The sequence below is a fragment of the Monodon monoceros genome, unplaced genomic scaffold, assembly GCF_005190385.1.
Source record: "Monodon monoceros isolate NGI ecotype Baffin Bay Population unplaced genomic scaffold, NGI_Narwhal_1 Super_Scaffold_11, whole genome shotgun sequence".
Taxonomy (NCBI): domain Eukaryota; kingdom Metazoa; phylum Chordata; class Mammalia; order Artiodactyla; family Monodontidae; genus Monodon; species Monodon monoceros.
In genome coordinates this window covers 103044203-103055166 of record NW_021703767.1, presented here as the reverse complement: position 1 = coordinate 103055166, position 10964 = coordinate 103044203, and the positions used below count along the sequence as shown (strand labels likewise).

Here is a 10964-nt window from a genome sequence, read left to right as displayed (position 1 = left end):
AATTTTCAGAGAAGAAATAGAGAACTGCCTAAAATGCCCATCTACATAAGATTAGTTGAATAAATGATGGTACATCCAAACAATGGAATACTACGCAGCAAAGATCTCTATGTACTGATAAGGAGTGTTTTCAAGGAATATTTTGTTAAATGAAAAAAAGCAAGGTATAAAAGAGTATATTTAATGTAAACATATGAAAAGGAGGTAAATAAGACTACATATATATTTGCTTATAATTTTTAAAAATATAGGAAGGATAAAGCAGCAACTAACAAAAATGTTGAAAATGAAATGCAAGTTCTTTGAGCTTAGTGCTTTATATAGTTTTCACTTTTGAACCATTAAATGTTTTGCATATTAAATCAACAAAAATTGAAGAGGCAAGTCCTAACGTTGAACACAAACAGCCACAAATTAACCTAATTAATGAAACTATCAAATTGATACCATGGCCATTCAGAAGAAAGAATTAATTCAACTGACTTTTGAGCAGTGTACTCCCTAAATAAAATGTATTTTAAGTACAAAAAGAATTACAGAGAAATACTGATCTTTTCTTAGGTTTGTTTTTTATAATGATATCAGTGAAGAAATTTTGAAAATATTTTGTATCTATTATAGGTTAGAGAAAATTGTTGGAAACCAGGTTTTTTCTCACTATGGCAGAAGGGAGGTACCAGTTGCAATAGGAGAAGGTTAGGAAGAATCATTTTTTAAAAAACTTGATTTGATTTGCATTGGAGTTATCAATATTAACTCATGGTTTAATATTTTCTAGCTCTGAAATTTTTATTTTCTAGGCTCCTGAAAAGCATGGAAGCAATAATATTTCAATAACATTGGGCATACCTAGTATGCAGATGCTGATTTCTAACTATTGTTCTCCACTGAAAGGAACTCAGGTTCTTTGGAGAAATGGCTGATTCCAAGTCTGGGATACAGAAAGTACACAGTAAGTTGGAGACATCTGGTGCACAAACATGAGGAAGTGCTCACAATTAATGGGGACATGTCAGAGGATATAGGAGCTAGCTTAAAGTTGTTCCCGCTGGCCAAGTTTGTGATAAGTTGACCATCAAAAAGAATAATGATGGTAATGGTTATATTATCTTGAGTTAGAAAAGAACCCATGATTCCAGAGTGACTCAGAAAACTAAAAATAGAACTACCATATGACCCAGCAATTCTATTTCTGAGTATATACCCCAAAACAACTAAAACACTAATTCAAAAAGATACATGCACTCCAATGTTCATAGCAGCATTATTTACAATTGTCAATATATGGAAACAACCTCAGTGTCCATCAACAGATGAATGTATAAGGAAGATGTGGTACATACATATAATGGAATACTACTTAGCCATAAAAAAGAATGAAACAACGCCATTTGCAGGATTATTGAGCAATAGGATATTCACATGTTATCATGTATCACCCACAGTTACTTATTAATTACAATACAATACACACACACACACACACCCGGAATGTGTTGAGACTAGTATGCTGATCTTTATAAACCTTCAGTAGCCTGGAAATGGGAGGAGCTCTTTTATGAGTTCTTCAACAGTAATCTTCATTGGAAGAAGAGACTTCCGTTTGTCTTTGGGTATGTTGTTTTGGAATGCTTCTACCTCTAGAGACACAAAAATATTGTTACTGAGGGAGACTGAGGCTATCGGAGTAGAGATGTTGAGAAGCTAAACCAAGTGCTTTATTTTGTAATGTAAATCTGGTGTGTCTTGCCCCAAAGAGGTATTTTAGCAAAGCCAAGACCTTGCAGAATTGTGTCTTCCACAGGAGAAAGGATTCTTTTCCATATTTGGATTTAGACTGTACTCTGTTTGGTTATTATCGCTGGAGATGTGTATATGTTCTTCTTTGTGGAGTAATGCACAGAGACTCAGGAGCAGGACCTCTAAAGCTGCAGGAGAGATATGCACACCTGATCTTCCTCTGGGACTTTGAAGTGAGCTGGACTAGGTCCAGTGTAGCACAGAGTGGATTGTGGATACACCCACTGAGATTCCATAATCCAGATTGTGCTGATACTAGGTTTTATGTTGTAATTGTCCTGAGGGGTGAGAGGGGGTGGAGCTCAGGATAACCAAAGCCCTGAGGGTTAGGGTGGGAATTCTTTTGAAGGGAAACATAATTCCACTGGCAGTCATCCACCTAAATAATGGAGTGTGTACCCATTATTCATTGGCTGTCTGCCCTTCTTATAATAGGTCCACAATTATAAATTCCTGGGGTGTAAAACTTCAGCATGGAAGCAGGGGGGAACTAGAGAGGAAGGAGAACTTTTCCGCTGGTTTGGGTCCTTGTTGAGAGTTTGGTGTGGACCTTGAGGCATCAAGATATTTGGGAGCCCAACTGGGAGGCAGTCAAGGCAGGGCCCACTGGGGGTGGCGTCTCTGAGAGAAGCCACTTCTAAGAGCATCTGGAAGGGCGTGACTGCCTGTGCTAAACTTCCCTGACAGCCTGTCTCAGCTGTGCTGAGGTGATTAAGGGAAGGACCTGCCCCAGCTAGGGGGACGGTGGTAAAGGGCAAAACACTACCTCTCCCCTGGAGCCAAAGGGGAGATAGCAGAGATGTTGCCAGTTAGCAAAGATACAAACATACTTTCCAAAGGGTAGAGGTCATCAGGCATAAATTCTGTGTGTCTGTTAATTAATGGAGTATGTACCCATTACTCATTGGTTGTCTCTCCCTTATAATAGGTCCACAATCTCCTATCAGTAATTCTGAAATCCCAATGAATTTGAAAAAATATTTTTTTCATAAGTTTGCAACTGTCTCATCTGGTGGCAAAACTTGACTGGAACTTATGTGAGATTATTTATACTCTTTATTTATCTCACTTGATTTCTGAAAATGTATATGCTTTGCTACAGAAAAATTGATGTGTTTGTTAATAGGGCACTGCCTCGGAGTTCTCTGGGGCCCATAAATCTGAAAAATTAAAAACCTGAAAACTGCTGAATTCCAAAACCTGTCTGGCCACAAGGGATGAGGATTTAGACCTAGATATGGGATTTGTAGCTGTATGAACCTTCCTTTAAGCTGGGGATGTGCTTCAGGACCATTAGGGAAGCAGGGCCTGTTTCTTTTGATCCTTGGATATAAACTCCACCCCACCCCGCCTCCTGCTCTAGGATAGGACCTGTGCCTAGTCTGCACAGGTTTAAAATACTTGAATGTGTTGCCAACAGTAAAAACTCAGGAGGTTACACATAAACGTCTAGATTTCTAGTGTCTATTGGGAAGTTGGAAAGCTAGCAGTATTGACTTTGCATTCTGACAGATCAGAAATTTGCTGGGACTGAAAAGCAGCTGCCCTGTTTGCTGGGAAGATTGTCTATTTGCCACAGTTTCCACCACTCTCAACTATGATATGAGACTCAACTTAGTCACAACCTAGAAATCCATCTTTCTTTAAGTTGGTAGTTATTAATATATATATATTTTTGAGAGGGATGGACAGGGGTGGTGGGGCAAAGGCTTCTAGTCACCCTACTCACATCATTTATTTTTATTATGCCTCCAGCTACTGAAGGCATTTCAGTTTTCGATCCCTACTGTACCCCAGAGTCAAAGCTTTTTTCCTCAAAGTCCCTGGACTCCACCTGGGTTACCATCCTAGCTGTAGCTCTGACCCACCAATGACCTTAAGTTGACAGAGCCCACGGCGTTTTCCATAAGGGGCTTGCTCCCCCGGACTCACTCCTTGTCTGTTCGTTTCTCCAGGCCTGGGATATCTTCCCAAGAACTGGCTGTCTTCACTGAAGCCCTTTCCAGTAAGTGCATTCTTTCCACCTGCCCTGTAGATGCCCTGTAGCTTTTCAGCCTGTGCCAGCTGGTGCCGTTCTCACTCTTACACTGTGGTCCTGGCCCTGGTGGCAAGGCGTGCTGCAGGATGAGTGACCCTCTCCTGCGTTTCTGGCTTTGATGAGGTGCTCTCGTTCTGATCTTAAATGATTTCCTGTTCTTTGTGTTTCCAACCCCCACCTGGTCACCTGTATTATTATTTCCCCTCGAGCCGGCACTTTTGTTAACCCCACTGCATATCTCAGCCTGAAGGACCGAAGGCCTTCTTCCTGAAAACAGAGCACTCAGCCAGGAGCCAGGAGCCAGGAGATCTGGCCTCTACTCCCAACTACACCCTTGTTGGTAGAAAGTCCATGAACAAATCACTTTCCTCTCTGGCCCGTGGATTTCTCAATTGTAAAATGAGGCAATTTTGCTGTAGGATCCTTTTAATCCTGCATACTGGGCATCCCCCTCCCAGTGGATAAAACATGTTTGATTTATTGATGTGCAGCCCCCTTTTTTCCTGTTGGTCTTGGTTGGAGGAAGAAAACATTGGTCTTGATAGAAGAAAACATTCATTTCCTTATTTAGTGCCTGAGGAACCTCTCACATAATAGTATACCGTATATACTCCAGAACTGGCCTCTCTCCTGGGTGCTGACATAGGGCCTGAGTAAAACCAGATCCACCATCTGGGAGGGGCTGGGCCCCAGACCTTAAGATCAAGTGCTGGGCAGGCAAGTGCTCTGGAGCAGTGGTCCCCAACCTTTTTGGCACCAGGGACCAGTTTCGTGGAAGACAATTTTTCCACGGATGGGGGCGGGTGGGGGGGGATGGTTTCAGGATGATTCAAACACATTACATTTATTGTGCACTTAATTTCTATTATTATTACATTGTAATATGTAATAAAATAATTATACAACTACCATAATGCAGAATCAGTGGGATCCCTGAGCTTGTTTTCACTCGCCACTCACTGATGGGCTTTTGATATGAGTCTGAAAGCAATTGATTTATTATGGTCTCCGTGCAGTCAAACCTCTCTGCTAATGATAATCTGTATTTGCAGCTGCTCCCCAGTGCTAGCATCACCGCCTCAGCTCCACCTCAGATCATCAGGCATTAGATCCTCATGAGGAGTGTGCAACCTAGATCCCTCGCACACGCAGTTCACAGTAGGGTTCGGGCTCCTATGAGAATCTAATGCCGCTGCTGATCTGACAGGAGGCGGAGCTCAGGCGGTAATGCGAGCAATGGGGAGCGGCTGTAAATACAGGTGAAGCTTCGCTTGCTTACCCGCTGCTCGCCTCCTGCTGTGCGGCCTGGTTCCTAACAGGCCACAGACTGGTACCAGTCCGTGGCCTGGGGGTTGGGGGTCCCTGCTCTGGAGAACAACAGGTGGAAAGAGGTGTAATTTAACCTCATCATCACTTTACATTTCCTGCCAGGTAGTCTGCTCCTGTTCTTGAGGTCAGAGATAGGCCTCATTTCTCACGGAGAAGGGCAAGAGCAAGGATCTCTGTTTGGATCACGGCTTAACCACTTACTGCTGTGTGACCTTGAGCCATTTACTTCACCTCTCCTAGTCTGAAAAAGAGGGCAATTACAATGCCTTCTGCATAGGAATGTTAGGATTAAATGGGATAATGTATGTAAGGCTCTTAGCACAGAGCCTGGCACATATTAAGTATCCGAAAGGTGTTATATACCTTAATCATTGTTAGCACACTTTATTTCCCAACAGCCTCTAGGTCTATCAGGGAAAAATTGTATTCCATCTCAGGAGTATGCAAAAAAAAAAAATCATTCTCAAAAATTAGCTTATGAAGAAGTCTCTCCCATTTAACTCTTGCCCTTTGCCCAGTGGTTCCCACTGACAACCTGAGTAGATACTTTTAGCTGTATTTAATCAGAGAACAATTAAAAGCCACTACCAGAGTTCCATTCAACCTAGAAAAATCAATTCCAAACTAAAAATCCAGTTTTATTGTACCTTTGCATGGAGCTCATAATGTAAGCTACAGATATTCTTAAAGCTCTTCTTTCAATATAAGAACATTTAGTGATCATGATGTTTCATTCCTTTAAAAAAAAGTTTTTTCCTTGAACAATGAACAGGAATATTTTATTGAATCCAGTGAGGATTTTTCTGGATTTGTATTTATTTTCAATCACAAACGTAACACTTTAATACATTCTGGTAAGACAATTCAAACAATGCAAATGAAAAGAAAGTGTGAAAGTCCTTCTTAACACCATCCCCATTAGAAGTAGCTTCCCTACCCCAGTGGTAGCCGTCTTTTCACCCCTGTCTGAGGGGATTAACCCTGACTTGTCTGAGGAAACTGTAATGGCCTCCCCTGAGGCAATTGCCAAACAAGGCAATGCTGGTTCTCCTCATAACCCACTCCCACTACCCCTCTCTGCTTCTAGACCTATAACTAGACTCAAGTCCCAGCAGCCCTAAAAGTGAGATGCAAAGTGTAACCCATGAGGTGTGCTATACTCCAAAAGAACTAATTTGAGTTTTATAATTTGTACAGAAAGAAATCTGGAGAATATGTTTGGGAATGGATATTAAGGTGTGGGATAGTGGTGGAAGGAACATAAAGTTGGATCTGGCCACATGTGTTGCTACGGTCTCTCTAAGCAGAAATTCTGCATTTAATATTGCAGCTTGAAGTGTTAGGAAGAGCTCTAGCAGTTTGCCTGCTTTGTTGGCTGAAACATGGATCAAAAAGGGGCCCACGATGAGCAAATTAGAAATTAGAAATGGTAGACATGCCTTGGTTTAATGTAGAGGGAGGGATTCAGAGGCTTAGGGAGTTTGGAATGTTAGACTGGATTTGTCATTTAAGACCTACTTACCCACACTAGAGGGTTCAGAAGATATACCAGTCATCACTACTGCGAGAAATAAATTTGAGAGAGGAGCCCCAGCATTCTTAAAGAGTTCTGTGACTGGTCTTCACTGTACACCAGACCTCACAGTGGGGACTGTAGTCACTGAATTGGGAAACCTAAGGGCAGTAGGATCTGTGGATGGCAAGGGCCAAATTGCTACATTCAACCCTCCCTGTGGACAGAACTTTGAGCATTGAACTAAGTTGTTCACTTTGCTTGGAAGGAGATATGGCCTGACATGTGATTTATATACTCGTTCATGGCTTTGGCCAGTGGTTTTCCTGGATAGTCAGGGACTTGGAGGAACATGATGAGAAATTTGGTGACAAGGAAATCTAGGGAAGAGGGATATAGATAAATGTTTCTGAATAGACAAAAACATGAAGGTATTTGAGTCCCATATGAATGCTCACCAAAGGGTGACCTAAGCAGAGGAGGATATTAATGATTAAGTAGATAGGATGACCCTTTCTATGGAAACCAGTCAGCCTCTTTCCCAGCCACCCCTGTCATCTCAACGGGCTTATGAGCAAAGTGGCCATGGTGGCAGGGATGAATGTTATACATGGGCTCAGCAATATGAACTTCAACTTAACAAGGCTGACCTGGCTATGGCCACTGCTGAGTGCCCAATCTGCCAGCAACAGAGACCAACAATGAGTCCTAGATATGGCAGTGTTCCCCAGCGTGCTCAGCCAGCTACCTGGTCGCAGGTTGATTACATTGGACCAATTCCATCATGGAAGGGGCAGCATCTTGTTCTTCCTGGAACAGATCCGTTCTCTGGATACAGATTTGCTTTCTTGGCACACAATGCTTCTGTCAGAACTACCATCCTACTTACAGGATACCGTATTTACCATCATGGTAGTCTACACAGCATTGTTTCTGATCAAAGAACTCACCTCACAGCAAAAGAAGTGTGGCAATGTCCCCATGCTCATGGAATTCACTGGCCTTACGTGTTCCCCACTATCCTGAAGCAGCTGGCTTGATGGAATGGTGGGATGGCCTTTTGAAGACTCGGTTACAGCATCCACTAGATGGCACTACGTTGCGGGACTGGGCCGAATTTCTCCAGAAGGTTGTGAATGCTCTGAATCAGTGTCCAACATATGTCGCTATGTCTCCTAAAGCTAAGATTCATGAGTCAAGAGGTGGGAATGGGAGCAGCTCTACTCATTATTATCCCTAGTGACCCGCTAGAAAAATTTTTGCTTCTTGTTCCCATGACCTAATGCTCTATTGGCTTAGAGATCTTAGGCCAGAGAGAAAAATGCTTCCACCAGGAGACACAATAATGATTCCATTGAGCTGAAAGTTAAAAATTGCTGTCTGGCCACTTTGCACTCCTCATGCCTCTGACTCAGCAGGCAAAGTAGTGAGTTACTGTGCTGGCTGGGACAATTGATCCTGACTACCAAGAGGAAACTGTACTTCTGCACCACGACAGAGATATGGAAGAGTATGTCTGGAATGCAGGAGATCCCTTAAGAAGGCTCTTAGTATTACCATTCCTTGCGATTAAGGTCAGTAGAAAACAACAACAACCCAATCCAGGCAGGACTACTAATGGCCCAGATCCTTGGGGAATGAAGGTTTGTATCACTTCGGTGTGTAAAGAACCACAACCAGCTGAGGTGTTTACTGAAGGCAAAGGGAATATAGTATGGGTAGTGGAGGAAGGTAGTTATAAATACGAGCTATGATCATGTGACTAGTTACAGATATGGGGACCGTAACTGTCATGAGTATTCCTCCTTATTTTGTTATGAATATGTGTGTGTGTATTTTAAAACAACTATCTTTGTTTGCTTCCCTCTCTTATTCCCTAATTGTGTAACATAAGATGTATTGACTTTATATCATAGTATTTAAGTTATAGGATATCAAGGAGAAGAGTAAACATCACTCAAGGACATTATATTACCTCTTCCAGGGAAGGGATTAGTACGTTTCTGGTTATACACAGAACAGTTGTATTATGTTAGGTGGAATTACAATCTTGTTCATGTGTTTTTTGGAGATTAAGTATAGTTTAAGAAGGTGCATATGAGTGCCAGGTTGACAAGGAGTGGACTTGTGATGCTTAATTTTGTGTGTCAACCACACATAGGGGGACTTCCCTGGTGGCTCAGTGGTTAAGAATCCACCTGCTAGTGCAGGGGACACAAGTTTGAGCCGTGGTCCGGGACGATCCCACATGCTGCGGAGCAACGAAGCCCATGCACCACAACTACTGAGCCTGCGCTCTAGAGCCCACGAGCCACAACTACTAAGCCCACGTGCCTAGAGCCCATGCCCCGCAACCAGAGAAGCCACTGCAATGAGAAGCCCGTGCATTGCAATGAAGAGCAGCCCCTGCTTGCCGCAACTGGAGAAAGCCTGTGCGCAGCAATGAAGACCCAACGCAGCCAAAAATAAATAAATTAATTAATTAATTAAAAAACACACAAAACAATACATAGGGTGCCCAGATATTTGGTTAAACATTATTTCTGGATGAGATTAACATCTGAAACAGTAAACTGAGTAAGGCAGATTGCTCTTCCCAATGTGGGTGAGCTTCATCCAATCCACTGAAGGCCTGTATAGAATAAAAAGCTGAGTACAAAAGAATTCTTTCTCTCTGCCTGACTATTTTCAAGCTGGAACATCAGTCTTCTGCCTTTGAACTCTTGGACTTGGAACTTATGCCATCAGCCCTCTGGGGTTTCAGGCCTTTGGACTTGGACTGGAACTTACACTGTAGGCTCTCTCGAGTCTACAGCTTGCCAACTGCAGATGTTGGACTTCTCAGCCTCCATGATTGCATGAGCCAATTCCTTAAAATAAATCTCTCTCTCACCATGTGTAGATATAGATACAGATACAGTTATAGATGTATAGAGTTATAGATGTATAGAGATGTATAGAGGTATCTATTTATGTATTTAGAGGATATATATTTATTGATTGTGTTTCTCTGGAGAACCCAGACTATATACTAGATAACCAATGCACTCCTTCTTTCATAAAATACCTGGTCAGGGAGAGCTTTCCTGTCTTACATTTACAACAGCCTCATTCTTTGTAACTGCTGCATGATATCCTTAGTTCTATGGTATTTTGAACCTTTTCCTTTTTAATGGGTACTTAAGTTCTTTCGGTGCTCTATTCTCAGAATAACTGCTCACAGCATCATTGCAGAGTGGGTTGCTTCCATGATAGACTGAGTTTTGCTGAGTCAGCCCTGACCACAAGGTGGAACACACATGAGAGGAAAATGGAAGTATCTTCCACAGTGAGTTTTTGTTCATCCTGTACCTTAGGAAAATAGCTCCCATCCTTGTGGCTTTGTGACCTTGTTTTGCCAATGTCAAAGGACATTATTAAAAAAGCAAAATAAAACAAAAAGCTTTCTACCTGTTACCATCATAATTTTTTTAAAAAAGCCATTCTAACATAAAAGCACAAAGACAACCTTAGAATAATGGATGGTTAAATTGGATAAATTCAATCTTATTCAAAATTCACAGCACTGTCATTTTTCTCTGTGTCAGCAGGTGAAAACTCACTCGCCTGTTTCACTTTCCATCTGCATTAGAAGGAACTGCCTTAATATTTTTCTGACTTCTAAATTAACAAAGAATTGGGAAGAAAGCTAAAGTGAGAACTTCTTGCTCTTTATTTTTTAACTTTTTATTTTATATTGGAGTATAGCCAAGTAACAATGTTGTGATAATTTCAGGTGCACAGCAAAGGGACTCAGCCATACATATACATGTATCCATTCTCCCCCAAACTCCCCTCCCATCCAAGCTGCCACATAACATTGAGCAGAGGTCCCTGTGCTATACAGTAGGTCCTTGTTAGTTATTCATTTTAAATATAGCAGTGTGTACACGTTGATCCCAAACTCCCTAAATATCCCTTCCCCCCATCCTTCCCCACCCTGCCCCCCAGTAACCATAAGTTCAGAGAACTTCTTGCTTTCTAAGAGGGAGATCACAGTCTAATAAAAGAGGGTTAAAGATGTTTCCTTGAACTCGGGCCTAGGAAGTGATTCTAGGATGAGTTGGAAAGAATTCAAACCTTAGTTCTTGAGACCTTAACCGAAAGGAGGCCTGGGATGAAAAGATGAGCATGATGTAGGTGTGGGGTTGTGTGAAGAGATTGCAAACCCATTGGAGATGAATGGTGGTGTGGTCCACAATGGAAATCAAAGAGCTGTCGTAAAACAATTAAAGGTACTAGAAT

At 41.9% G+C, this 10964-nt stretch overlaps 1 pseudogene; it reads left to right on the top strand.

Annotated features, from left to right (window-relative positions):
• The first annotated feature begins 7156 nt into the window (after nt 1-7156).
• Nucleotides 7157-8839, top strand: LOC114890915 (annotated as a pseudogene).
• The last annotated feature ends 2125 nt before the right edge of the window (nt 8840-10964 follow it).